This window comes from Leptonotus elevatus, chromosome 21, assembly GCF_054856555.1.
Source record: "Leptonotus elevatus isolate MCC_2025b chromosome 21, RoL_Lele_1.0, whole genome shotgun sequence".
In the NCBI taxonomy this organism is placed as follows: domain Eukaryota; kingdom Metazoa; phylum Chordata; class Actinopteri; order Syngnathiformes; family Syngnathidae; genus Leptonotus; species Leptonotus elevatus.
Genome location: NC_141259.1, coordinates 16596175 through 16621607, shown reverse-complemented (window position 1 = coordinate 16621607; position 25433 = coordinate 16596175). Strand labels below are relative to the sequence as shown.

The window sequence follows — 25433 nt, the reverse complement described above, 5'->3', positions numbered from 1 at the left end:
ACCTCCAGCTAAACGCACGCTTGTGGACTCCAATACGCTCGCCGTCACTTGACATTAACATTGCTTGCGAGTTCTTCCCAAACACAAGCAAGAAGGTTTCGCACCAGAAAGGGAACGCGACGAGGGAACGCGACGAGGGAACGCGACGAGGGATGTGACCGGCGTCCCAACTGGTGTGTCCAGTTTTCACGTGGTTCTCATCCAACGGACACACTCTGATCTGTCCACTGTGTCTTCAAGACAGGAACATTTTGCGAGACCTTCGTCGGTTGTCTTCTTCTGTTTTACGCCTGACAGATTCACTTTGATCTCTGGTCCAACCGATGCCTCAACCCCAAATTGCAATCCCGACCACTTTGCTGATGGGTAGAGCTATTCTATACGACGGTGTATTAGTGCCACGTATAAATATGTTTTTTTAGAGGGTGGGGGGAATATTCTGAGAAAAAAACTTGGTAAAGTCGCAAATTTTGCGAGTTTTATTCAAAGTGGCAAATTTTGCGAGTTTTATTCTCGCAAATTTGCCACTTTGTAAAATGGCAAATTTTGCGAGTTTTATTCTCGCAAATTTGCCGCTTTGTAAAGTGGCAAATTTGCCGGGTTTTCCTCGGAATATTAATCACCCCTCTGAAATTTTTTTTTTTTTATACATTGCCCTAATACACCGTCGTAATTCTACAGTTTGCTACGCTGTAAAACAACGGAGAAACTGGCAGGAGCTGAAATACATGGAGGAGATCTTTTAGTGTATTTAGGTTAAAATTTTATAGAGGAAATGACATAAACAATTTAGAAATCCCTGCTGTTCACTTGACCTTAGCATCTTTTTAGCGCTTTTTTATTGTCAAGCACCACCTGCCGCTGTTAGCTTACCCTTTGACCTCTGCTGTGTCACCTAATCTCACGCGCTCCCCCGTCTCGGCCCCCCCAGCCCCCTCAGACTCTCTTAAAAGCCACTTAGAGGCTCCCAGGCCGCCGGATTGAATTAAATCTTTGCTGAATCAAATTAGCGTCCGAGTAAGCAAAGTCTCGCAGGAGCATCGCGCGTCTGGACGTCGCGTGTCATGAAGTGACGTCATGGCTGCCGCTCACTTTATAGAAAGAGGCGGGGGGGCCACCATGGATACCATAGACAGTTAAATGTGTCCAAGTGAAATGATTGGCAACCGTTTTACAGTCTAAACCAGATCAGGATTAAGTTGAAACATGACTTTTGATTGTATTTGACAATAATAACATCATTTTGTGAATAGAATTAGCTGACGTTGTGGCTAATACCATATTAAGTTACCACGCTAGTTTATGAACAAAGAAGTCTTACCACAAAAGTTTTGGGGGTCACTTGAGAAGTTAAAAAACATGTTTTACCATATTAACAATGTCGAGATTGTATTTCTAATTCATTTAATATATTCATATATAATATGTAGCCTATATCCAAAACGTATTAAGGGTTAAACGTATACAATCAAAATATTAAAAGTGACAAATCACTTCATAAAGTTCAGTCCAGTCACTTGCAGTCGTTTGCGGGGCATTTCGGCCTCATCCAAGATGGCCGACGCATTGACTTATTGCAGCAACAGGCCAACACGTTCAGTGAGATGTCTATATATATATATATATATATATATATATATATATATGTGTCTAAAACCCTCAGAGCAGTGATGCTAATGAGATTATAATTATAATGAATACAAATGGAATGTTTAATGCCATTTTTCCATTTCAAAGAAAGTCCGGCGGCGCCGTTGCCCGAGCACACAGCGGGATTATCCTCTGGCAAACAAGAACCCAAGTTTGCCTTCATTTGATCAAACTCGCTCAGGGCTCTCGACACTTCGGAGGGGGGGGGGGGGCATGGCGCCGCCAAGGCTCCGCTGGAAGGACCTGCCCCACTTCCAGGCCCTTCCTGGCATCCTTAATTGAGTCGTCCTCTGTTTTTTTTTTTTTTTTGTATCCGACATACTAGATCTGATCTGTGGTTCAGTCGCTGCCCCACGCCGCCATCCATCGACGACGCCGTCGATCCCCAGCCACAGCCCCGCCCCTCCAGCTCTCTGCCCTTGTTTCTTCAGAAAACCGGAAGATTGCCGTGTGACATCAACGCTCGTGAGTTCTTCACAAAAACAAGAAGTCCGCTGGACTGACCCGGGCCTTGAAGACGGGAACGTCCTTCCGGGACTTCGTGGAATCGTCAATTGAGTCTTCCCCTGGTTTTTAATCCAATAACCGCCACGCAGCAGCAGCATCCAATTCGATGCTGCCGCCTCCCGTCCTCAGACTTTCCCGATGGCGCTTGCCAGAAAACTGCAAAGCTTCCATCTTGACATTAACAATCTTCCTAAAATCAAACATGAAGCTTCCAGAAGATGTCAACCGGGGGAGGGTAAATGGGTGCCTTGGAGACGGGGGTGTCGTCCCGATCCTCCGCGGTGTCATCAGTCTCGTCTTACACTTGGTGTGGACATCATCCAGGTGGTTCGTTTCTCGATTGGGCGTCAAAATCGATCGCTACTGAACTGCTCAGTTTGTCTGAGAAGTCGTTTCTCGTGGTCTGTCCGAAATCTTTTCGCACGAACTGAAGAAGCTTTCTGCGATGAGGGCCAAAACCACTTCAAAGACCACCAGAGCAGATCAGTTGCGATCGAGCCTTACGCTAGTTTTCCATCCAAACAGAACTGGCTCAGATCTTTGGACTGCTGCCCCCCCCCCCCCACCCCCAGACACAGCCCCGCCCTCCAGCCCCCCCCCCCCCCCCCTTGCCCTTGTTTCTCCATCAAACTGGAAGCTCGCCACTTGACGTTAACAACCGTTGTGAGTTCTTCACACTTCAGAGTGAGTCCAGTAGGGGGGGGGGGGGGGGGGTCAACAGAACGGACCCTGGTGGGAGGTATCAACCGTACCGGCAGATGCCTTTTAGACGTCAACCAGCAGTTGAGTCTTCTTCTGGCGCTCTGTGGCCCCACCAACCCCCCCCCCCCCCCAACCCCCTTGTTTCCCTACAAAACTGCAAACTGCTACTTGACTTAATTAACACTCAGTAGGAGTTGTTTCGCAAAACAAGCAGGAACGATTCACAACTCCGAGCAAGCCGCTGGGAAGTGTAAACAGGTTGGGAGCTTCTGCAGTATCTCCAGTGGGGGGGGGGGGGGGGGGGGCGTCATTACACCGCCGGCGTCGGCTGGCAGGACCTGCCCCATTTTTCCCGCCGTCAAAGCGTAATTGGAGGCCCGCGAGACCCCAAACATCCATTTGTCACGTATTGTCGTCAAAGCAGTGCGTCGGGGCGCCTCCGAGGATGACCTTTCCTCAAAGTGGACATCTTTTGCCGCCCCCGCCGGCACGCGCTTGTACGACAGCTCGCTATTATTAGCGCGGGCGCGCGCGCCGCCTGCTCCCGTTCGACAGGTAGTTTGTTTTGGGGCGCCTTCCATTTTATTTTCCCGGCTTGTCAGTGAGGCACAGTAATGGCGGAGAGGGAGCCCACAATGACGCCCGCTTTGCTTATTTCACTCAGGGGGGGGGGGGGGATTGAAGGAAAAATAGGAGCTTTGCCGACGTGCCGCCTGTTCATTTACAGAAAAAAAATGATAAGAAGAAAGTCGCAAAGGCTTTTTGTGCACACAATGGAATCCAGATATCATTCACCAAATAGACAGGAGACCATTATCCACAGGAGGAGGGGTGACAGGCCCGCGGGGAAGAAATGTGCGCACCAAGACAGCCAATCCCTCGCCCCCCATCTCCCCCCCCCCCAGCCCCCCGCCCCCACTCAAGCCTTGCAGGAAAGAGACTCTTCTTTATTTTTTAAAAGCCGCAGTGTTGCTGTCATCTGCAATAACGCCCATCATTCCTCCTGCAGGCTGCTGGAGAGCACAAGCAAATCACATGCGGGCGCGCACGCACGCGCGCACGCACGCACGCGCGCACGCAAACTATGTGGCATCCGAAGGAACGACCTTCACAAGAAGCATCACGACTGCTAACCAGCAGGCAGGCGTGACTAATCGATTGTTGATTCATCAATTTTGAAGACATTTGTCCATCACGTGGCAATCAATTTAATAGACAGCTCATCGCAGCCTGACAATTTGCTGCCTCAACGGGCAGCATTTTCAGGTATATGTTTTTGTTTTTGGCACGAGATTGCTCTCACACAAAATGGTGGCATAGGCAGACCTGACTAATCGATTATTGATCCATCAGCGTTTTGTCCACCGTGTTCCATTTGCGGCATAGAAGATGGACGAAAGTGTTTCTTTGCAGGACATCGGCAAGGTCAACTCAGCCCAACCAGTTTGCCGCCTAAATGGGCTTCCACTTCGGAAAAGTGGCACGAAATTTGAGGCGCATTTGGAAGGAAACGTTTTGGTTTCGTTATGAGACGGCGTTCGCACAACACGCGATTGCTGATTCATCAATTGTGAAGGATTTTTTTTCCCGAGCCAGGCAAAATGGAAGCCATGTGCTGCAACCCGACAAGTTTACGACTTCAACGGGCTGTGGCAGAAATGTGACTTTTGTTTTTGGTGCGAAACTGATTTATTTACGTTTTTCTCAAGTTTGTTTGGTGCATTTAAATATGTATTTTTTTGTGGTCTAAATTATTTATTATTATTATTATTATTATTATTATTATTATTATACCCATCCATCCATTTTGCATACCACTTATTATTACTATGGAGGAACCGATCATGCAGCTTTTTACTGTCCCCTCTAAATAACTAAATAACAGCCTGTTTTGTTTCGCTTTTGTAGGAGTTGGATTTAGTTTATTATGGATATGTTTGTTGTTTTTGTCCGTGGTTGGTGTTTGTCACGTTTTCCTGATTTCCCCCCTCGTCTCGTTATGTCCGATCACGTCCACCTGTGTTTTTCCCTTCCCAGTGTGTCTGACCAATCGGTGCCCTCAGCCTAATGTGTTCCCCAGGTGTGCCTCATTAAGTGTTGGTGTATTTAGTCTGTTGTGTTTGTCCGGTCTGGGTCGGTCCATTGTCGTTTCCAAGTTTTGTCGTTTCTCATCATGTCTTGCTAGTTCCTCGTCATGCCGCTTGAGTTTGCTTTGATTTCGGACTTTGTCGTTTTTTGTCGGCACGTTGTGCACCACCTTGTTTTTGTTTAATTAATAAAACCCTTTTGTTTTGGACTTTACCTTGGCCTCCTCGCTCTGCCCCCCCCCCCCCCCCCACACACACACTTGGGTTCAAAACCACAGCCAACCGTGACACAGCCATTAATGGCTAAACAGATGGCAACAAAAGTGAGCACACCCCTAAATGAAAATGCAAATTCCGCCCAATTTGTCAAGATTTTGTGTAGCCGCCATAAACTTGCTTTAACCCGACTTTAGAGATTTTGTTGTCATGTCTGTATAAGTGCAAGTCTTCTTTTTTCTTTCTTTGCTTCCCTGTGGGAGCGTAACAGGGGCCTTGTCTTTTTGCCCCCCACCGCCTCGCTCACGATTCTTAACTAAGATGTTGGGGTGCTTTTTAGCTACATTTGATACACCAGATTGTCAAAATTAGATTTTTGGTTATAAAAAAAAAATCATTTCAAACGTTTTGAGGACCAAATTTGCGTCCCGAACAAATGCTCCCCCCCCCCCCCCCCCCCCCCGGTCACCTGACTCTGGCTGCGCTCTGCAGTGCAGCTGTGCTCATATTGGACTCTCTGATCCCTTATTAGCCCGCCGTCATCCCTGGGTCAATATTAGCCCCCCCCCTCCTTCGCTACCACCCCCGAAACCCAAACCTCCATGTCGGTCGGCCCCTCCCGCCCGCGCTCTTGCGTTGGCCGCGCGCTCGCTTATTAAGCGGCTGTCACGTTGAGCGGCCGGACCCCGGACAGACATGAGAGACCTCGCCGGCCGCTTACGGCAGGGCCGCTTAAGCCCGCGGGGCTTTGCGCCGACAAGAACCCGGCGGAGAGGGCGGGCTGCTACACACACTTCTGTACACACAAACATGCAAGGACAACGGAGAAGAGTGGATTTATACTGACAGAGCGTAAATAACATTTTCCTGAAACATAACTGTGGCTTGAAATGTGAATTTCAGACCATCATTTAAAACCTTATCTTCAAAACCTAATCCTGCCTTGAAGCTCTCCATTGAACCACCCTAACCCAGGTTCGAAACCTAAAATTGACACCCTAACCCTGACTTGAAAGCCCCTTTTTAAACCCTAACCCAGTTTCACAACTCCATTTCAAAACTCTACGCTAAACCCTGACTTTAAAGCCTAACTTGGAACGCTGATTTAAAACTCTAAACCACACTTAAGACACTCATTTGAAACCAAAACAGTATTTGTCTAACTACTGCCCCCTAGAGGCTTGGCATGCATGTAAATGATCTTATAACCGCACTTCTCCATTTGTGTGCATTTTTGTGGCTGTGTTTTTTTTTTTCTACACAGGTAGGGGGGGGGGGAATATTCATGTTTAAAATACCCGTCTACGTGTAGACAGGGCCTTAGAAACTCCATTTTGAAATGTCCAATCCTGATTTGAAACCCTAACCATGTATTTTTTCCTGTCTTTTAAGAATCCAAACATTTCATCCCAGCCAGGTATGTATTCATATATTTTTACTTATTCTTATTATTATTTTTTTCACGTGGAGGGTCTGAATGAAGAAGGCTGTCACGAAAAGAGTTTTCAAAAATGATCATTTTCAAGGTTAAAAAAAAAAAACCCTGGCCTATTTCCATACTGTTAACTGGACTTTACAGAAGTAAAATGTTCCAATTTGGGAAAGTAATTTAGTGAGTTGATTTGCACGCGTGGTCGTCACCTCTGCCGCTCGCCGGGAAAGCGGCCGCACGCAAACAACCGGCGCAGCCGCCCGCTGCTTGCCGCGGACGCGCCCGCAGCCATGCGAGACTTGATTAGATTTTGATAGTGATCTGGATCCGTGATTCCCACTATTAGATTATTACCGTGCAGCCGCACACACACACACACGTCGGTGGAGGGATTTCATTCCAAATCCAATCCAAAAGCCCCCTCGTGTGCCGTCCCCGGGTCAAAAAATCGATTTCACCTCAAACGCAAGACGGACGGACGGACGCTCGGCATCCTTGAGGGAAATGACTCGTCTCGTACTTGGGAAAAGAATCCTTACTGCACCTTCGTGAAAGATTTTTCTAGATTGCTGATGAGCTGTCATTGGATTCAGCTGAGTTGGAGTAGGGAGACTTGGAAAACAGGACCAGGATTGAGAAACACTGGACTGGTCCGTTGCGTGCGGAGGAGGAGGAAGTATGCGTAACCATCATGACAAATGAAGCATTTTCACCATCATAAAAACTGTTTTTAACGTCCTCGGCGCTCTTCCCTAGGTTTATGCTAAACGTTTTATAACGTTTATGGCGGTCAAAGAGTTAAACACAAAAAAACGAAATCATAAATTTGTCACGATACGCTTGTGGATTAAGAATAAAACAATATCAAGTGTTTTAAAAAAAGACCAAGACTATATTGATGGTTATTTGGGAGATGTTCGGAAATGGACGTTTGCCGAACGTTCCGTTTGTTGCACCTGAGAGGACAAACAGCCCGACTGACAGTCCGTGTGGAAGTTGGGCCACGAACGCTCATAATTAGAAACGCCGTGGCGCTCGTCCAGGGTGTGTGAGTGTGTGTTGAAGGGGTGGGGGCAGTGGGGTGGGGGGGGGGGGGGGCAGTGGGGGAGGGCATTGGCAGACGCTTGTTCAACATTGGCAGCACTTTGCCGCCTCCCATCCAAAAGAACAAATCCAAAGTGATTTCATCCTCAAGCGCCAAGCCACTGTGTAAAAAGTGACTTTTCTCTCATCTTCACTTCTTCCATTGTACACAAACGTTTCTCAATAGGCGGCGCCGAGGCCAAAACTGGATCCATTGTTACACAGTTTTGACGAATGTTTGTAATTTAACCATTGTAACCTTTTACGCATTTATGGTGGTCTTATTCAACGTGAAAAAAGAAGGCCTTTATTATAATTATTTTTGTGTGTTTTGTTTTTTTTTTTTTTGTATAAAAACAAATTAATAATGCTGTTAAAAAAAACGAAAAATTCTCAACAAAATATGACTTTATTCCTACAAAATGATAAAGTTATTAAAAACATTTTTTTTCTATTTTGAAAAAAAAACACATCTATGTCTACGAGTTGAGGGCATGACAATGTCTCTCGGCTGGCCTGGACACGCCTTCTCGCTCAAAGAGAAATACCAAAAACGAACTTTATTCCCATAACATTGTAATAATAATATTAATAATAGTTATGAACTATGAAAAGAGAAATGTTACTATTTAGTTCATTTGCATGTTTGCATATTTAGAAAAGCTCTACAGTAAATAAAGTATATTAGTAGCGTATCCTGCGGGCCGCTTAAAAATGAATGGTGGGCCACAAACGGCCCCCGGCCCATAGTTTAGACAATTTATTAAAATTCTGATTATATTCTTGTACGACTAATCTTATTGAATAAAATAAAACAACTTTATACTTGTGAGAGTCCAACTTTTCATGTCAACAAACTTCACAACTACCGCTGCATAAACGATTTTCATATTTAGGCCTGCTTTTCATACCCCCAAAAAATAAATAAAGCAAATCCAAATGAAAACCAACCTCAATCCCTAAAAAATCTTCTAAAGGAAATCAATGCTAAATGGCAAGATACTCCCGTACATGATGTGAGCTCATTGCGTCGCGTTCCAGACGTCGGCTTTGCGGACATTTTCCTCAAGTGGAACTCTTTCACTGCCATCTTTAGCCAGCGTTGAGCTCGCATAAACACGCGCGCACACACGGAATCTCCATCCAGCCTCTTTGGAAAATAGATTTAGGACTCGAGCGGCACAAAGCAGGAGCGCTAATGAGGCAGCGTTTGTTTAGCGAGGTGTGAAAGGTCGAGATCCGTGCATGTTGATCTTTTTGCCACACGGGGAGACAAACATGGCAAGGCTTTTTTTTTTTTTCTTAAGGGGGGGGGAGGGAGCTGGGGTCATTGAGATTTAGGCGGACTCGCCGTTGAGCCTTCGTCCTGGCCGCCATCCAGCCTGAAAATCCCCCTCAGTGGAAACCTGTGGACGAGTCGGTGCTCGCCGCCGCATCGCCGTCAGTTGTCGCCGCAAACGCAAAGTCATCGGAGTCGGGCCGACCTTCACGCAACGCCGACGACGGGCCTAACGGAAAACAGACGTCTTGTCGTCGGGGGGGGTTTGTGCGGCAGAAGCGGGGGCGGCGTCGGGGGAGCGTTTTTGCGGCTTGCGAGGAAATGTGCTCTTGTGGTCACATGAAGACAAGTCAAGAGCAAACAAAGATGGCGGCCGCACAAAGAGACGAGTGTGCCAGTGTTGAAAGAAAAAGAATGAAGAGGATTTTAGTTAGCCAAGCGTCTTAACGTGGCACAGCTTTTTACTTTTAAAGTTGCACTATTTCCATTCTACGCTTCTTCAGCTGGCTTGAGGGAAAAAAAAACTTCTCCGTGCTACTCCTCCTGAATCATTGGATGCAGAAACACCAAATTTTAGCCAAAGGTGCATCCCCAAGGTAGCGGGTGTGCTATTGTTTTTCTCACTCATCTATAACATGGTGATGCTGCTTTTACACTCCAAAGTTACACAACTTTGTTAGTATGTGAAGTCAAGTCCATACATCACAACGTGAGCAAAAACAGCCCATTTCTAGCATATCGGGTGTGTTATTGTTTTTCTCAGCGAACTGTAACACAATGACACCGTTTTTAGTTCCAAAATTAGACAATGTTGATACCTACAAAACAAGACGACTTGAAAAACAACAACAATTTTCGCTACACTTTTAAACCATTAGATGCAGAACCGTGTAATTTTGGCCTAACATGAACCCCTTACTTATCTCGTGTCTTATTGTTTTTCTCATCAATCCATAGCATAGATAAAGAGTTTTTTTTTTAAAGCTCTTTTTTGTTATGATTTGTGTCTATCATGCTCGGGTTTGTTGTTTTGGCTTTGAGTCTTGTTTTGTTTGCACCTGTACTCGTCGTCCAATCGTCTCCCCCAGCCACTTGTGTCTTGTCCAGGTGTGTCTCGTTGTCTCGTCAGTTGGCTTGTATTTAGTTTCCCGGCTCCGTTCAGTCGTTGTTGGGCGATTGTCGCTGTCGCCGCTCTTGTGTTTTGTTGTTACTTTGATTTTCGGTCTTTTTGCGAACGTTGTTGGTTTTGTTTATTTCGAGTTTTACCAAGTTCCCCTGTTAGTGTTTTTGTTTTAAGAAATTGTGTTCGTGGTTCTCCTGCATTTGCCCCCCCCCCCCCCCATCGTGACATTTTTTAGCACAATTTTGAAACCACACAAGTCAGTGAAGGTTTTCTCCACACCGTTAGCAAAACATTTATCGCTAGTTGTGTTATTGCTTTTCCCACCAAACCCAATGGCGCTGTTCATTTTGCTTCAAATTTTCCATTTTCTTTTTTCCACTGGTTTAATGTTTGCCATACTGACTGCCCATAAATCATGCTAGCTCGAAAATTTGTCACTCAACAAGCGCAGTGTGACTCTTGGAAAGACGAAGCACATTTCTTTGTTAAGCAATTTCCGAGCTTGGCCGCTAATTACATTGCGCTGATCTTTCGACGAATCACTGTAAAACGTTCTAAAAAAAATCGCGTGTTTTGAAATTGAGCTTGTCGGTTGCTAAGCTCGGACCGAATATTTCTCGTTAGATTTCCACCTGTGACGGATTCGGCCTAAAAAGCGGACGAAAAAAACAAGCTGGCTGCCTGAAGGGGCTATTTATGTCTCCAAATGTCGCCAGCGAACGTCCATTAGAGTCACTATGGCTGCTCGCTCGCTCTAGAAATGTCGGAGGCTGGGCGGGGAGGGGAAGGGGGAGGGGAGGGGAGGGGGTCCCCAGGGGCCACAGCGACGGGCGGCGGCCGCTGGGATTTTTCACGTTATCAGCTGCAGATGCCGGCCACGGAACGGCGGCCGCGCGGCCTGGCAGAAAGAACATCCGCCATCATCGCAAAACGACGTGGCCCATCTGGAGCGCACGTAACATCATCAAGTCGGGGTCAGCGGTCAGGCCCTCGCCGCTGCCGGGTACGTGCCACCATCGGGTGACGTCAGGGCCCCGCGGGGGGGCGGGGATGGGGGGGGCGGTGGGCAGATGGAGACCTTTTCTCTTGAAATCTGCTGACTTGGTGTGATGAGAAAGATGAAAAGTGAACATTGTGTCGTTTGGAATCTCAACTCTGCTCTAAAAAGGATGCAAATGGCTCTGATGGCGCTTTGTGTTTTCCGGTCCCTGCTTGTCACATCAGTTCTTCTCGCTTACACACAACACACATGCTGCATCCACACGCACACACACACACACACACACTCTCTGGACCCGACATGCACATGTGAGCATGTGCTATTTGCAGTCCCTTTAAATATTCAGCACCTGCCGTGTTCCCCCCTCGTCTTTGATCAGCTTCCGATTGCACCGCGCCGGCTTTCATGTGCAGGCTTCAAACCGGCGCAACCTGCACCGTGAGCCTTCCCCCGCTCGCACTCCTTTCCTGCTCGCCATCCGCCAGCTCCACAACAGACCACTTGTTCACACCAGGAGGAGGAGCTGAGGATAGTCCGAATCCCAAATGCTTCCTTAAAATGCCTCTTCATAGCCCAGCCCAGAACTAAAAGTGCCCTCACAAACCATGCTGGTTCCCTAAAAACTCCCACCCGAGCCACTTTGCATAAAAATATACCTACTAATTCTAAACATCTAACATCACTTTTCATTGTAAAAGTGTACATTTTCATTCTATTCGGAAAATCTCTTGGACGCCAGTAAACAAGCAAAAAGAAGAGAGAAAAAAAAACAATAACAAAAAAGGGCCCCATGGCAGCTGGTCCCCAACCTCCCGCCTGCACCCGAGCGTCGCACCTGCACGCAGCCTCGCCTCGCTGCGGGAGGCGAGGCCATGAGTGAAGCAGCCCCCGAGATGCGAGCCAGCCTGCGTGAAGTTTTCCCCCCCCGCGACAAGAGCACAAAGTCCGGCGCGCGTCTCGCCGAGCACTCGGAGCCGCGTTACTCGAGCAAAAAGACAACAAAGTTGAAATGTAACTTTAAAAAAAGAAAAAGAAAAAAAGAAAGCGTCAAGTTGTGCCGCTGACGACCATGAAAACATAAAGAGGTCGTTTGTTACACAAACAAGCCCGATGATGATGATGATGATGATGAGAACCCCTGCGGCCAGGCCGGACCGAGGCGAGCGTCACAAACAAAGCCCAAACAAGAGCCTCTCACCTTGGGCGCGACTGTCGGAGCGGCTTCGTCACTCGGGCGGGCAGCGGCGGCGGAGATGCGGGGATGGAGGCTGCGGGGCGGCGGGGATGCGGGAGGGAGAGTATCCGATTGAGAGCAGCCTGCGTCGGCCGCGCGTCCGCAGCAACTGCGTCCTCGCTGGCTGGATGACACGAAGGGAGGCTGAGGGGGACGCACGCCGCCCATTGGCTGTCGAGTCCCCGGCAGCAGGCGGCGGGAGAGGGGGGGGGGGGGGGCGACGGAGAGGGATGGAGGAAGGGAGGGGGGGGGGGGGCGTTGAAGTTGAACACCACTTTCTCTTTTTATTTCATACAATTTAGCAGCTAGCACAAACTCAGGACACAACCACAACATTTTGGCTCACATTATGATCCAAGTGCTCGTTTTTCTTTTTCGTTTGTTATCACACAGAATTGACATCTACATATGAGAAAGGCCTACTAATTGGTAAGAAATTGATTCGTTTGTGCAACGTAAAGTGTCATATGTATATATTAGGGGTGTTGGAAAAAATCGATTCGGCAATATATCGCGATATTACAGTGCGCAATTCTCGAATCGATTTTTAATCATCCATTTCTTTATGGGAATATTCAACAAAATGTCTTACTTAGGGTTAGGATTCACACATTAAGCATGGAAGGTTGTTATATTAATGGAACATTAAGCCTTAATATTTTATTTCAGTGCTGTTCAAACAGGAAACACACTGCAACCAGTTTGTTAAATGCAGTGGCTCAGCTATAAGCCGTCATTTTCAGATAAATACATTTTCATATAAATCTGACAGTGTACATGTACAAGTTTACTGATTAGTATTTTCTAAATTTGAGTTTAAGAAAAAAATCGCAATCATCAATTTATAGATTCGTATCGGGATAAATTGAATCGTGATACGAATTGAATCACCAGGTACTAGGCATTTCACACCCCTAATATATATATATATATATATATATATATATATATATATATATATATATATATATATATATATATATATATATAACAAAAATAAAAACAAAAATAATGGATAACCCCTTTTAGGATTGACAAACATTTCCAGAAATTTCCTGCAGCTTGATTAAACGGATCTAATTAAAGTGCCTCACTAGTGTTAAAAACTTTTATTCACCAGTTGGAATTCTTATGTATGGCGTTCCTCAGGGCTCTGTGCTCTGACTCCTTTGGTTTGACCAATGTCACCACTTTGCTAAAGTTTTCTGGCGTTTGAAGGGGTCGGTGACTTTGTTTGCGTCTTTGGTGATGTTTAAAGCCGAGCTGCTTTCATTTTGGGAGGCCGATGACGGGGGGTGAGGAGGCCGCAAGTGTGCCGGCCAGAAATCAGATTAGAGGCCCAACATGTAAACTGCTGGGTTAGAGAGTAATCAAACTAATGCAGCTCATCACTGCTTCATCCAGCGCGCGCTGCCTGCGCCAGATTACTGCCCTCTTAATCTCTTCTGCATGTGTGCTCGCGTGGACATTTACATGTAATGAACTCTTAAGCGCTCTCTTAGCGGACGGCGAATAAAAATGTTTATGAGCTGAACAAGTTGTGATGGAAATGAGGTTGGGGAGTATCGTAATGTTTTCAACAATCTCAACGATGCTGTTGTGTAACAAAACCATTTTGTTGTTACGCAAACATGCGCGTGCAATATTTGACATCGGAAAAGTCAAACATTTTAGTGTTAACCACAATAAGGCGGGCGTTGAAAACCGATACTTTCCCGCTTTTCTTCACTACTCTCTGCTGTGACGTCGATGTTCCAAAAACAAGCGAGCACTCGAAAAGTCCGGAAAGCTTACTGTAAATTAATGGAATATAATAAAACACGCACACACACACACATGATTGTATTTTTAATTAAATTAGAAAATGTAATTTGATCTGATGGGAAAGCGCGGATATCTGCAGCGGAGATCAGACGGTGCGGCGTTGAAGGTGTGATTCCTTTGAAAAGTGTGGCTTCCCGATGACAAGATAAGGAATGCTATTATCACAAGAAAGCAAAGTCATTAAGTTGTGTAATGCGCGGCATAATGAAGTTGAGATTTAGAGATGCGCGCCGCAAAAACAACTCACTTCATTTACCACACAGATAGAGAGGATCGTTCTCCCAAGTCGGTCAGTGAGTTTACTTCTCACGTTTCAAGTGGTGGACCTCTGCCAAGGCTTCAATATTCACGCCAATGACTAAAATGAAAATGTCTGGAACAGATCATTTAAGAAAACATAGAGACAGCAAACATCAACCTTTTCAATTGAATTGATGTTGGATGTTGGAATTGTGGTCCTGGATCGAATGAAGGCCTGACCTAAATGTTCAATCTGGATCAGATCTGGATTAGAAATTCAGTTGCTTCCTTTGAAGTGTGAACGTCACAGTCTTGAACATATTCCAGTTTTTTTCTTCTTCATTGACACGGAATTGAATCTGGACCAAAATCAATTTGACATCATAGCATCTGAATGATATAACAAATCCATTCAGGATCTTCTGCCCAAACCATAGCTACTTATGCTAAATGGGGATTTTCCATGGTAACCTGTCTACAAATGGTACATCGAGATCATCTCTGGATCAGATCTGGATTAGAAATTCAGTCGCTTCATTTGAAGTGTGAGAGTCCTTGACATGTTTAGGTTTTTATGTCCACTAAATGAATGAAGCTGACTTGAATCTGGATCAAAATCAGTTTGAACATCATCGTGTCTAAATTATAAAACAAATCCAGACTTTCATTCGAAGATCTGCCAAAACCATGCTCATCCTAAACGGGACTTTCCATGGTAACCTGCAAACAAATGTTCAATCTGCCGCAGATCTGGATTAGGAGTTTAGTTGTTTCTCTTGATGTGTGCGGGTCCTGATCATGTTTGAGATTCTTCTGGCCGCTATTTGAATTAAAATGACTTGAATCTGTTTTTTATTTTTTTTATTATTTTTTCTTTTATTTTATTTTATTTTTTTTTATTTTTTTTAGATACTGAGCTCTAAAAAAAAAAAAAAAAAATCTAAAAAAAAATAAAAATAAAAATAAATGACTTGAATCTGGATCAAATTTTGTTTGACATCACAGCGTCCAACCAACACAAAATAATCCAGACACTCGTTCAAGATCATCTGGGAAAACGATCCTCATCCTAAATGGGATTTTCAATGGTGATCATCAACCAAATCTTGGTTCAAATCGAGATCCGATCTGGATTGGGAGTTGCGCTGTGAATTGTGAGATGCCCTGGGAAGTGAGCTATCAAGTTGATGGTGTCCCCCATGTTTTGACCACTGCTGACTTGAATTCCTGGAAGCTCTCCAGGCAACCACTTAGCCTCCATCAACGTCAAAACGTGGGACGAGCCAAATGGGGGCGCTGCGCTTGGCGCGGCCTCCATCAGGAGATACGCCGCAGATGACAGTCGAACCGCCAACCTTGACAGGGCAACACATGACAGCTGCAGAACGCTGTGCAGTTGCTTCAAAGCGGAACAGCCTCCGTTCCTTTTGGAGGGAATTTTTAAGACGATCCGAATCAGCGCCAAACAATAAACACAACCCACAATCAAAATTGTCCCGTATGAACTAATGTTAACACAAATAATCATTTCCAGGGCCACGTTTTAACCTTACCTTTGTGTTTGTTTCTTAGCAACAGCGCTCATGGGTCACGGGAACCTGCTGTTTAATAAAAAATAGACGCTGTAAATGAATTTTTGGGGAATGTTTTTCTTCCTTTTAAAAAGGACATAAATAAGCTTACCCTCACTCGGGCCACAGCAAAATGGTTTCAATTATCAAGAGCAATACAAGGATTTAAAAAATTTAACTCTTTTTTTACTGCCAAATGTTATCCAAAAAGACAACCCAGAGAGTGCCAGCCAGTTTCGCGTATTTTCACTCATCTTTCAAAGCAAACAGAATAATATGTGCTATGACTACTGAAACATGGTGGATACCATATGAAAGCTTGGATTCCATTTTCTCAATAGAAACAAAAGTATGCTCCTTATTATGTTCTTAAGGAATCACCATTTGAAAATAGATGTTTTAAGTGACACCAAGCAAAAGATACATTTTCGACAGTGACTTTGACACTAATATTGTTTGTTTAGTTACGCTCTGTGAATTAGATTTAATGTGACAAACGCTTTGATCATTCACGACATCTTTGAAAACGTTCTATTTCCTAAGATCCGCCATGTTTTCATGTCATTTGATCCACGAGAGCTGCCATCTGCCGGCCATCGTTAGTGGGTGTTTTTTATTTTTTTCAGCTCATTCATGAAACCAGAGCTGCCCAAGATGTTGCACTGCCCATTGGGGAAAAAAAAACACCGGAAACAGAGTTGACGTCAATTAACGTTATTGGCGGTAGTCGTTGGGATTTCCATTAACGTTAATTAACTTTCTTGGCAGGAAAAGATTTGTAAAACAAAATCAATCGAATAATTTGAAATCTAACTATCTGAACTTTATTTTTCAAATGAGTTGACAGGAGGGTAAAGTAAACTCTAAAAGCATATATAACCCAATTTAAATGTACGGAGTTCCTAAAGTGCCATGGGGCAAAAAACTGTGAGATATATGTCTCATTAGGAAGCGAAACATTCCTATCGTAACGAGAAACTTTCTCTTTAGGACAAGAAACGTTTTAACATGCGAGCGCAGACTACACGACTTCAGATGTTTTAAATGTCGCTTCGACAGACGCAACATAATGGTGACGAGTTGCAAGTAAAGCAGAAATGTCCTTACGATAAAGCCCCATGTGAGAATATAAAACTAAGACTCCCAAACTCTTAGAAATTTACACTTAGAAATGCGAACCAAAATGTAATTACAGGGCCTCCTATGTTAGCATGCACTGGACTACTTCCTCATCATTTGAACAATAACGTTTCTCATCCTAACAACAAGGTTAGAATGAAAATGTTTCTCGTCCTAATTTCAATGTTCCCCCTATGTCACTCACATGACTCTGCAAAAATTTAAAAATGTATTTGTTTCATTTTTTTCCCTTGTTTCTAGTGAAAGGGTTCAAAGCCCACATTTTTCCTCGTGATAAAACTCAACCGGCACGTTTGGAGCTCGCGCACTCCCTGGAGTCCAACCCAAAGTTTCCGGTTTGAGACCCAGGACACACGTCAGACGTTTCGTTTCCCAGACATTTACGTTTTGTCCCAAATAGACTCAGCTTTGGGAATATTGTGGGAATGTTGCCTTATTTTGCCGTTCCACTTCTTCCCTCAGACGCAGCCTGGGGACACAAAGGAGGAGGTTCGGACGGCGACGGCCTCGGTGTGCCCTCGCGGCACAATTGGGCCGCCTGCCGTGAGCGCCGTGATTTATGATGCCTTCCAAATGTATACGCTCACATTCTTTTCTTTTTTTTTGGCCTTCTTTCTGCCAGCGCCGCCTCGCCGGAGGGTCACCGTGTCGTCTCGCTCGTCTCGACAGGAAGCGCTCATCTCCGGCGCTCGGCTGTCTTTTTGTTTAGTTTTTTTTCGCCCGGGTTCCATGCGGTTCCCCAAGGACGACGCGCAGACCTTTCGATTGGGCTCACAAATGAGACCTTAGCTAAGATGTCATCAATAACTAAGAAAAAGGAACTTGATCGATGTTGCGTCCTTGACAATCGGGTCATTTTCATGGACACATAATGGGCCCCATTTTGGTTGACAGGAACACGTGCGCTCGCCTGAAAAACAGGCACAGACATTTGTTCAACATCTTCCGTCAAAAGAGTCGTCATCCTAAAAAGGATTTCTGTTATTCATGACGAATAAGCACTGGGGATCAAACCTGGAATGAGAGTTGAATTGATTCTCTTCTTTTCATGTGAACTGTCACAAACTAAATTGAATCTGGATCAATTCTTGTTTTACGAAACGAATCCGGACATTCATTCAAGATCATCTGCCAACAATGTCCTCATCCTATACTGGATTTCTGATGGCAAAGCCAAATATGTCATGTGGATCAAATCTGGATTGAAAGCTGAGATTCCATGTGGATTTTTTAAATGTAAAATGTGAATCAGAGACTGAATTGAATCTGGATCAAATCTGGTTTGACATAAACAATGCAGATATTTCTATGCTCGTCCTAAATGGGATTTCTGAAGTTAAACCAACCAAACTGGACTGAACCAATCTCCTTGCCTCTTGCTTGGACAAAAAGTATTCTTGCAGTTCTCCAGACATGATGTCAAGGTCAAAAGCAGCGTTCCTAAAGCAAGCCCCCCGAGAACGAAGGAAGAAAAACTGACTAACTGGGTTTGGTTCTGCCGGCTTTTATCTCCTCCATCCATCATCACGCAGCTCGTAGGAAAATATCATTCCCATTTATGTCTGATTATCCCATGATTTTTCAACCCCGGAGACGCGGCGAGGACAAAGGCTTTTTTCTTTCTTTCATTTTCTGCGTATCGAGGTCAAACCTGCGAGGGATACTTGTGATCATCAGCTGTTGAGGCGGGAAAACACAGAGAGCATTCAAGCTCCACTTTGGGGAAAGACACGAGAACCACGGAGGAGATGACGCGGCGGTTTTTATTTTGCCGATGTTCGTCTTGATCCGCGTTGGCGGATTGTTTATAGCGCCGGCCGGCCGCGTCTGGAAGGAGATCCTATTGATTGTTTCCCCGTCCGCCTCTAAGTCTTCCAATTAAGCGCGTCATAAAGTGAGTCAAATCCATCACACACCTAATGAGACCTCATTAAAAAAAAGTCTTTAAAGTGCCTCATCTGCTACATTTGCTCTCGCAAAAACTTCTTCTTCCTCAATGTGACTCCACAAAATGAGCCTTTAACACGTTGCAAACTCTGCCTGGATTGAAACCGTCATTTAAAAAACGTCACCCAGGTTGGAAACCAAAGTTTAAAACTTCGTATGAAATCCTAACGCGGGATGAAAACTAACCGTGGCTTAAAACCCGAATATAAAACCGTAATCAAACTTCATTTGAAATCCTGTCTTGCAACCCTAACTATGTCTTAAAGACCTTTTGTATATAACCATGACTAATTTGAAACCCCGACCCAGATTTGGTACAGTAACTTCTGGACTATAAGGCGCACTTGACTATTTTACACTCGAGTTTGTTACACATATAAGCCGCACCCGACTGTAAGCCGCAGGTGTTTTTACGTTACCGCATCGGGTTCCCGCTATTTTCTTTTCCATAATGAGGGTGCGAATGGTCTCGTTCTTGTTCTGTCTCTCCTACTGTATTTGGGCTCACTTGATTTGTTTTGCTCTGCCTGGCGCTCTTGCGCCTCCTTCAAAGTGCGCCCTCTTGTGATCTGATGGATAAGCCGCACCTTTGCATTGGCCGCAGGGTCGAATGCAAGTGAAAAAAGTAGCGGCTTATAGTCCAGAAATGACTGTGTATATGAAACCCAACTTGAAAACCTTGATTTGACATCATACTTTAAAATCTTCCTAACCCTCGTTGTGCGTCCTGATTCTAGACCACAATGTACAAAAATAAATAAATAAATAATAATCCTCTGTAACCTTATGCTAACAGGAAGTGAGCCATTTTCATTTACTTTGAAATTTGTCAGCATGGTTTTTGGACATTTATCGAGGTCATGTTTTAACAAACACCTTCTCGAGAATTTATCCGATCGTCTTTTCATTTCATTGTTGCCGTGGCGAGGCGCCGTTTGCAAAGAAAAATGATGTTTCTTTTTAGGGTCTAAACATTGGCAAAATTTGAGCGATTTCTTAAGAGATTTTTTAAAAAAATGGTGATGGTGAGTCCTCCAAGGATTGCGACTGAGCGTTGGCGGATGCTGCGATGACGCTATTTGTGAAAGCGAAGGAGTCTGGCTCGGGGACGGGAAGCGTGCGCCATTGTCGTGTTTGGCGGTGGGATTAATGGTGCAGATGGACGCGGACTGGACGCTGTGAACAAATCCCTCTGTGATGTCGTACATTCAGGCGCTTGTTTGTTCTCATCCGGCGGACATCAATTTAGCGACATGCTAATCTGCGCGGCTACAACTTGTACTCGGTAAAGTGACATGATGAAGTCAGCCAGAGGTTCGGGAGATTGGGGGCTTGGTCTTTCTTTCCTCTTTTGCATAATTCTCTTCCTATTAGCAGCAACATGCAGTGTTTTTTTTTTGGGGGGGGGGGGGGGTTTGTAATGATAATTTGAGAATCTGTGGTTGCTGCGCTAATCCGGCAGCATTACACTTCACAGAGGGATTAGTGAGTGACAAGTGGAAGTGAAACGAGAGATGTAAGGGCCTCTTAAGCCGTGTTCCTATTAAAAGCCACGGAGCGTTGTGACACTGCGCAAGGCAAGCTTCGCTGCACACTCGCCGGATGCTCGGGGATAAATATCATCAACCCCCCCCCCCCCCGCCCCCCACCACTCCCCGCTTTATCCTCCCATCATCCCCCCTTCATCACCCCTCCGGCCCCATAAATGCTTCCCGGCTCGTGGCCATTTCTCCGTCTGTCTTTATTTGGATTTTTTTTTTTTTTTAATCCCGCCTCCTTTATGTACTCCAAATGATTTCTGCTTGCCCTCGTTTGCTCAACGTGCGACTTGAAGATGCTTTACAGTGTACACGCTGAAAAGGACGTGTCTCCATGGCGACGGCGTAACTTGTGATGACTCAGCTTTGCTTTTATGCTGCTCACTTGAAGAACGATTGCATTTGATGGCCGTTTTGCTCTTTTTGACAGAACGCTATCATAAGCTCAAATGGAGACAAAAATAAATCATCGCGTTGACACGGCACAAACACTGCATGGAACCAAGATGGAGCTCAAACTAATGGTGCAAGTTTGACAAGCGTCATCGTCACTCCCAGAACTAAGAACTTTTTTGAGTCTGGGGTGTAGGGGCGCGCATCTCTCTGCAAAAGATGGTTCGAGGCCATTTTTTAAACGATTCAAGGGCGGTTTGATTTGAAGTGGAACAATTGGATTTGGTTCGACTCAGCGGGAATACGATTCGATTCGGTACGGTTCACTTTGAGAGGGTATGACGTGATGGCTTTTTTTTGTTGTCATTTTACTTACATTTGAATCAACTGAAGCCATTTCCTATCTCGACAACCAAAGACGATTTGATCCGCATCTCGATTTATTTCCAAGTGGATCTGATTCAATGCGATCCCATCTTTTAAGTCAAGAAATGGTTTTCCGTTTTTTTGTTACGCCCCTAGTCTGAGGTAGGAATCAGGACCCAGAAAGAAAACCCTAACCCTTCAAGTGCGACACACAGTAGAAGTTCTGTGAACCAAATTTAGTTCTCAGAATCGCTTTGACGACAGCACTTTCAACGCGAGCCTTTCAGTTCACAAACTACAAGTGCCGATTCGAATAGTCAAAGTTCTCAACTCAACCCCTCGCACCCCATTGGGCCGAATTTTGCACCCAGTCCGTCCCTGATTGGCACGTTGAATTCAGGAAGTTCCAAATTCCGTAATTCTTTGTGTACCATTCAATGCACCGTACTATGCCTACCGCCACCCCTTTTGGGTACCAATGGTTGGTTGTCACAAATGACCAAAAAGTGGTCCGGGTATTTTATTCCGCTTTAAAACATCTGACAAGGGCAATAAATTGCGTACTCGATTTGAATGATGTCAGGTCGCAACAAACATGATTCAAAGTGAACCCTTTTCTACCTACCGGGAAATAATGAAACCTGCCAATGATTTTGAAACGAAATTCTTTATATGATGCATGTTTATGAGAACTGTGCCTTCACAGCGTGAACTTCTCTGGCCATTCGCATGAATCACACACGCACACACGCACACACGCACACACACACGGTTTTAAATGAGGAAAAAGTCCAAACAAGTTATTTGTTTTCCTGCGGCACTGACCTGGATTTACGTGGCTTCGCTCTCCTGTGCGCATCCCCGGAGGGGCGGAAAGTAACTGTTCAATCGCAGGTAATTAACTTCTGGCCGACCCGGGGAACGCTCGCACCAGACGCCGCCATCTTTTAAGTGTGATGCTCCATTAGAGGGCCGTCCCGCAAGGAACCCTGTCAATGTGGGGACGGTGTAAAAAACAAAACACACACACACACACACACACACACACACACACAGGAGGGCATGCTGGGGGCTTGTGCCACTCTCATCTAATCACTGACACGCACAGCTTAAACATGTCAATTAGATGTGACACACACACACTGAGTGGTTTCATCAGTATGAGTCCGCTTGGCAGCTTTGTCTGGTCTTTTGCCCCGGAGGTGACGTTCCGCTGTAAAGCGTACTTTTAATCAGTGCAAAGCATCCAAACACGCTCAACGCGCAGAAAGCATGAAGGCCGTCGCGAGTTGAATCGGGTCCTCGGTGTCAAATATACTCGTGCTCTTTGGAAGTTATATCGTGCTGGAGGCAACTTTCCTTACCAAGAAGAAAGAAGCAGGACACCGAAGCCGACGATGCTGTATTGTCTTTCATTTGAACAATGCGAAAGTCACTTTCCATCTTTGGATACATCGTTGACATTGTTCATAATACAACAACCCAAATGAATGCACCGTTTTCTTCCAGCAACAACGGAACGGTAATTGTCACTCATTAGCAAATGCTTGTTGCTAGGCAGACTTTATGCGGCCTAACAATATTCACATCTCTAAAAACCAATTAAAAAAAAAGAAACTCTCAAATAATTATAAAATAACCACAAAATGACTAACTTTTCTCACCATAGCGCCATCTTTTGTTCGTGGTGGGGCACTGCAACACTTGCCCCGAATGCAAAATAACCCCAAAAACAACACACACCACATTCCCTAAATCCTTTTCGAATGCATACATGGCTATATAGCACACATACACTTTACATACAGGTGATAAATGCATCACACATTTATATATTCAGATGTTTCACAATCAGAGTGTTGAAGCGTCACCGACTCACCGCCACCTGTTCTCACGCGCACACACATTTGCTCGACACGTGGGTGTGCGCGGTGACAAACGACGTTTTGCCATCGCCAACAAATAAAGGAAGGCCGCGTTGAAAGAAAAATAAGAACATTAAATGCATAATTTGTCAGTGAATTTATTGCCACCGAGGAACAACAAAACAAGCTCTTTTTGGAGCACATTTATCTGACTTAACATGAAATATTAATGCAGCAATAAAACACATTTAACTGGCTTGTCATGTAACACGTCGCAAAGTGGCTTCAAAAACAGCTGACAGTGAATAACAACGACAAATAAAAGTACATGTTGTTTCTGCTCTCATTTGTCACAAACACAACAAATGTGATACAACGCTACAATGAAGCATTTTAAGCACTACAAATTAGATTTATAAACTTGTCTACATGTTTGTCAAACTTGGATGTAGCTAATATACATCTTTTGTATGAGGCTTTTTAAAAACTAAATTACAACAGTGTATAAGAATGCATTTTTACATTTGTTTTTAATTCTGTCTACCATGTCGCTAACTCGCTAGCTAGCTGAGCTAACTAGCCGGTGAACTCGGATACATGCGCGTATGGCACTGATCGCTACCAACCAACACTGTGTGCGGGTGAGGCCTTTTTAAACACTAAATCACAATTGTGCATTGTCATTTTTTTAAGAAACATATTTAACTCTGTGTCAATCAAGGACGTAGCAAGCTAGCAACCTCACAGCCTACTAAATGACATTTTGTATTGTAAACTGTTGCAACTTTGTGCCTTTTTAAATACAAAAATTGTGACGTTAAGTCAGTATAAAAACTTTTTTTTTTTAACTCGTGTTATTTAAAGTTGATGTCAACTATGTGCATACAGTTAGCTAGTGTTAGAGTAGACAATATTTGGTATTCTACTCTTTGCGTGTTCAATTAACTGAATGGTGAGATTCTGGTGAAGAAGTCCCTTTGCAAAGGTATCAGAAGCTTCTGATCACACAATTGAATACACTCAAAGCGTGTTCTGTTCAAAGGTGTGTGTCCCTTCTCCTCCGGCACATCATTATTTATTGAAAAGTGGGTGAATACGAAAAGTCTCCTCCCATCAGCCCACAGTACATTTGTTTACAACTCAGTGAATACAAGAAAATCCCCCCTTCTGTTCCCATAGGTATAAATCAGATTAGAGAAAAACAATAATACATCAGCCTGTCCCTCCACTCTTCCGACTGAGACCGGTACCAGGCTATACTCCCTTCTTTTCTCAGGAGAGTGAGACAGATAAGAATACAATAGACCATACTATTCATTGAGCTACACAGCTATAACTAAATGACTCCAAAAACGGCTAAAATATAAATTGAAACTGAAAAACAATGTTAATAATTTAACATTAGCCAACTCAGCTAGCTACATCACGGTTACGTTTTGTGTTTTCTCCTGAAACAGCAACTTTATAGCTTTGCGAGTACATCCGGTCATGAATGTAGCTCGCTGCTAAATGTGAGCTATTGTTTTTAAACGGCAAAACTGAGCCATAAAGTAACATATAAAGATGACGTTAACATTAGTATGTTAGCTCTGCATCACAACAACAGCTATTCATCTTAAAGAAGAACCAAACCACGTTAGCCATTTAGTTCTATACAACAACAGTAAGTGTTATCATGTCAACAGCGCAATGCCTTGCGGGCCGTTTAGCGTCATATGGATCAAGACGGCGCGTAGGTTGATAAAAGAACGGCAAGACAATCAAAGCAAACAAATACGATACCGTATAGAGGAAAAATCAAACTACAATACAAGTCAGAATCATGTATTCAGTGGATGGAAGATCCGCAAATGTCTTTACAATCTAATAGGCGTATTGAAATTTGACGGCGACAAAAGCGAGCGCCTTTAATGAGAGGCAAACCGAAAGCGAAGTCTGCCGTTCCGGTAATGATCTGACTTCACTGTCGGATAATTAGTCCGCAGGTGAAGGCGGCGGACACAAAGGAGAGGGAGGACGACATTCTTTCGCCTCAGAAAAAGGGCCAGACTGGGACAACAATTCAGCCCCGGCATTTCTGGCTCAGTCCAGGACCTCATAATTAGCGGCACACAACTGATTAGCCATTCATTTACACATTCCCCAACGGAATGCACTCGGCTAGTTTTTCCAAAGCCAAATCTGAATTCTTGCGGCGAGGCGAATACATGTTGCGTAACATCATGCACTGCGCATG

At 44.6% G+C, this 25433-nt stretch overlaps 2 protein-coding genes across 3 annotated transcripts in view; one reads left to right on the top strand and one right to left on the bottom strand.

Moving 5' to 3' along the window:
- drosha (drosha ribonuclease III) overlaps nucleotides 1-2433 on the top strand; it is a 129831-nt gene extending 127398 nt beyond the window's left edge. The window contains exon 33 of the transcript XR_015092195.1: nucleotides 1976-2433. The gene's annotated coding sequence lies outside the window, so the exon portion shown is untranslated. The remainder of the gene's footprint in view (nucleotides 1-1975) is intronic.
- Nucleotides 1-12431, bottom strand: part of LOC147156156 (cadherin-6-like) — a 47040-nt gene extending 34609 nt beyond the window's left edge. For both annotated transcript variants that reach the window (XM_086066505.1, XM_086066506.1), the window contains exon 1: nucleotides 12278-12431. The gene's annotated coding sequence lies outside the window, so the exon portion shown is untranslated. The remainder of the gene's footprint in view (nucleotides 1-12277) is intronic.
- Nucleotides 12432-25433: the final 13002 nt, after the last annotated feature.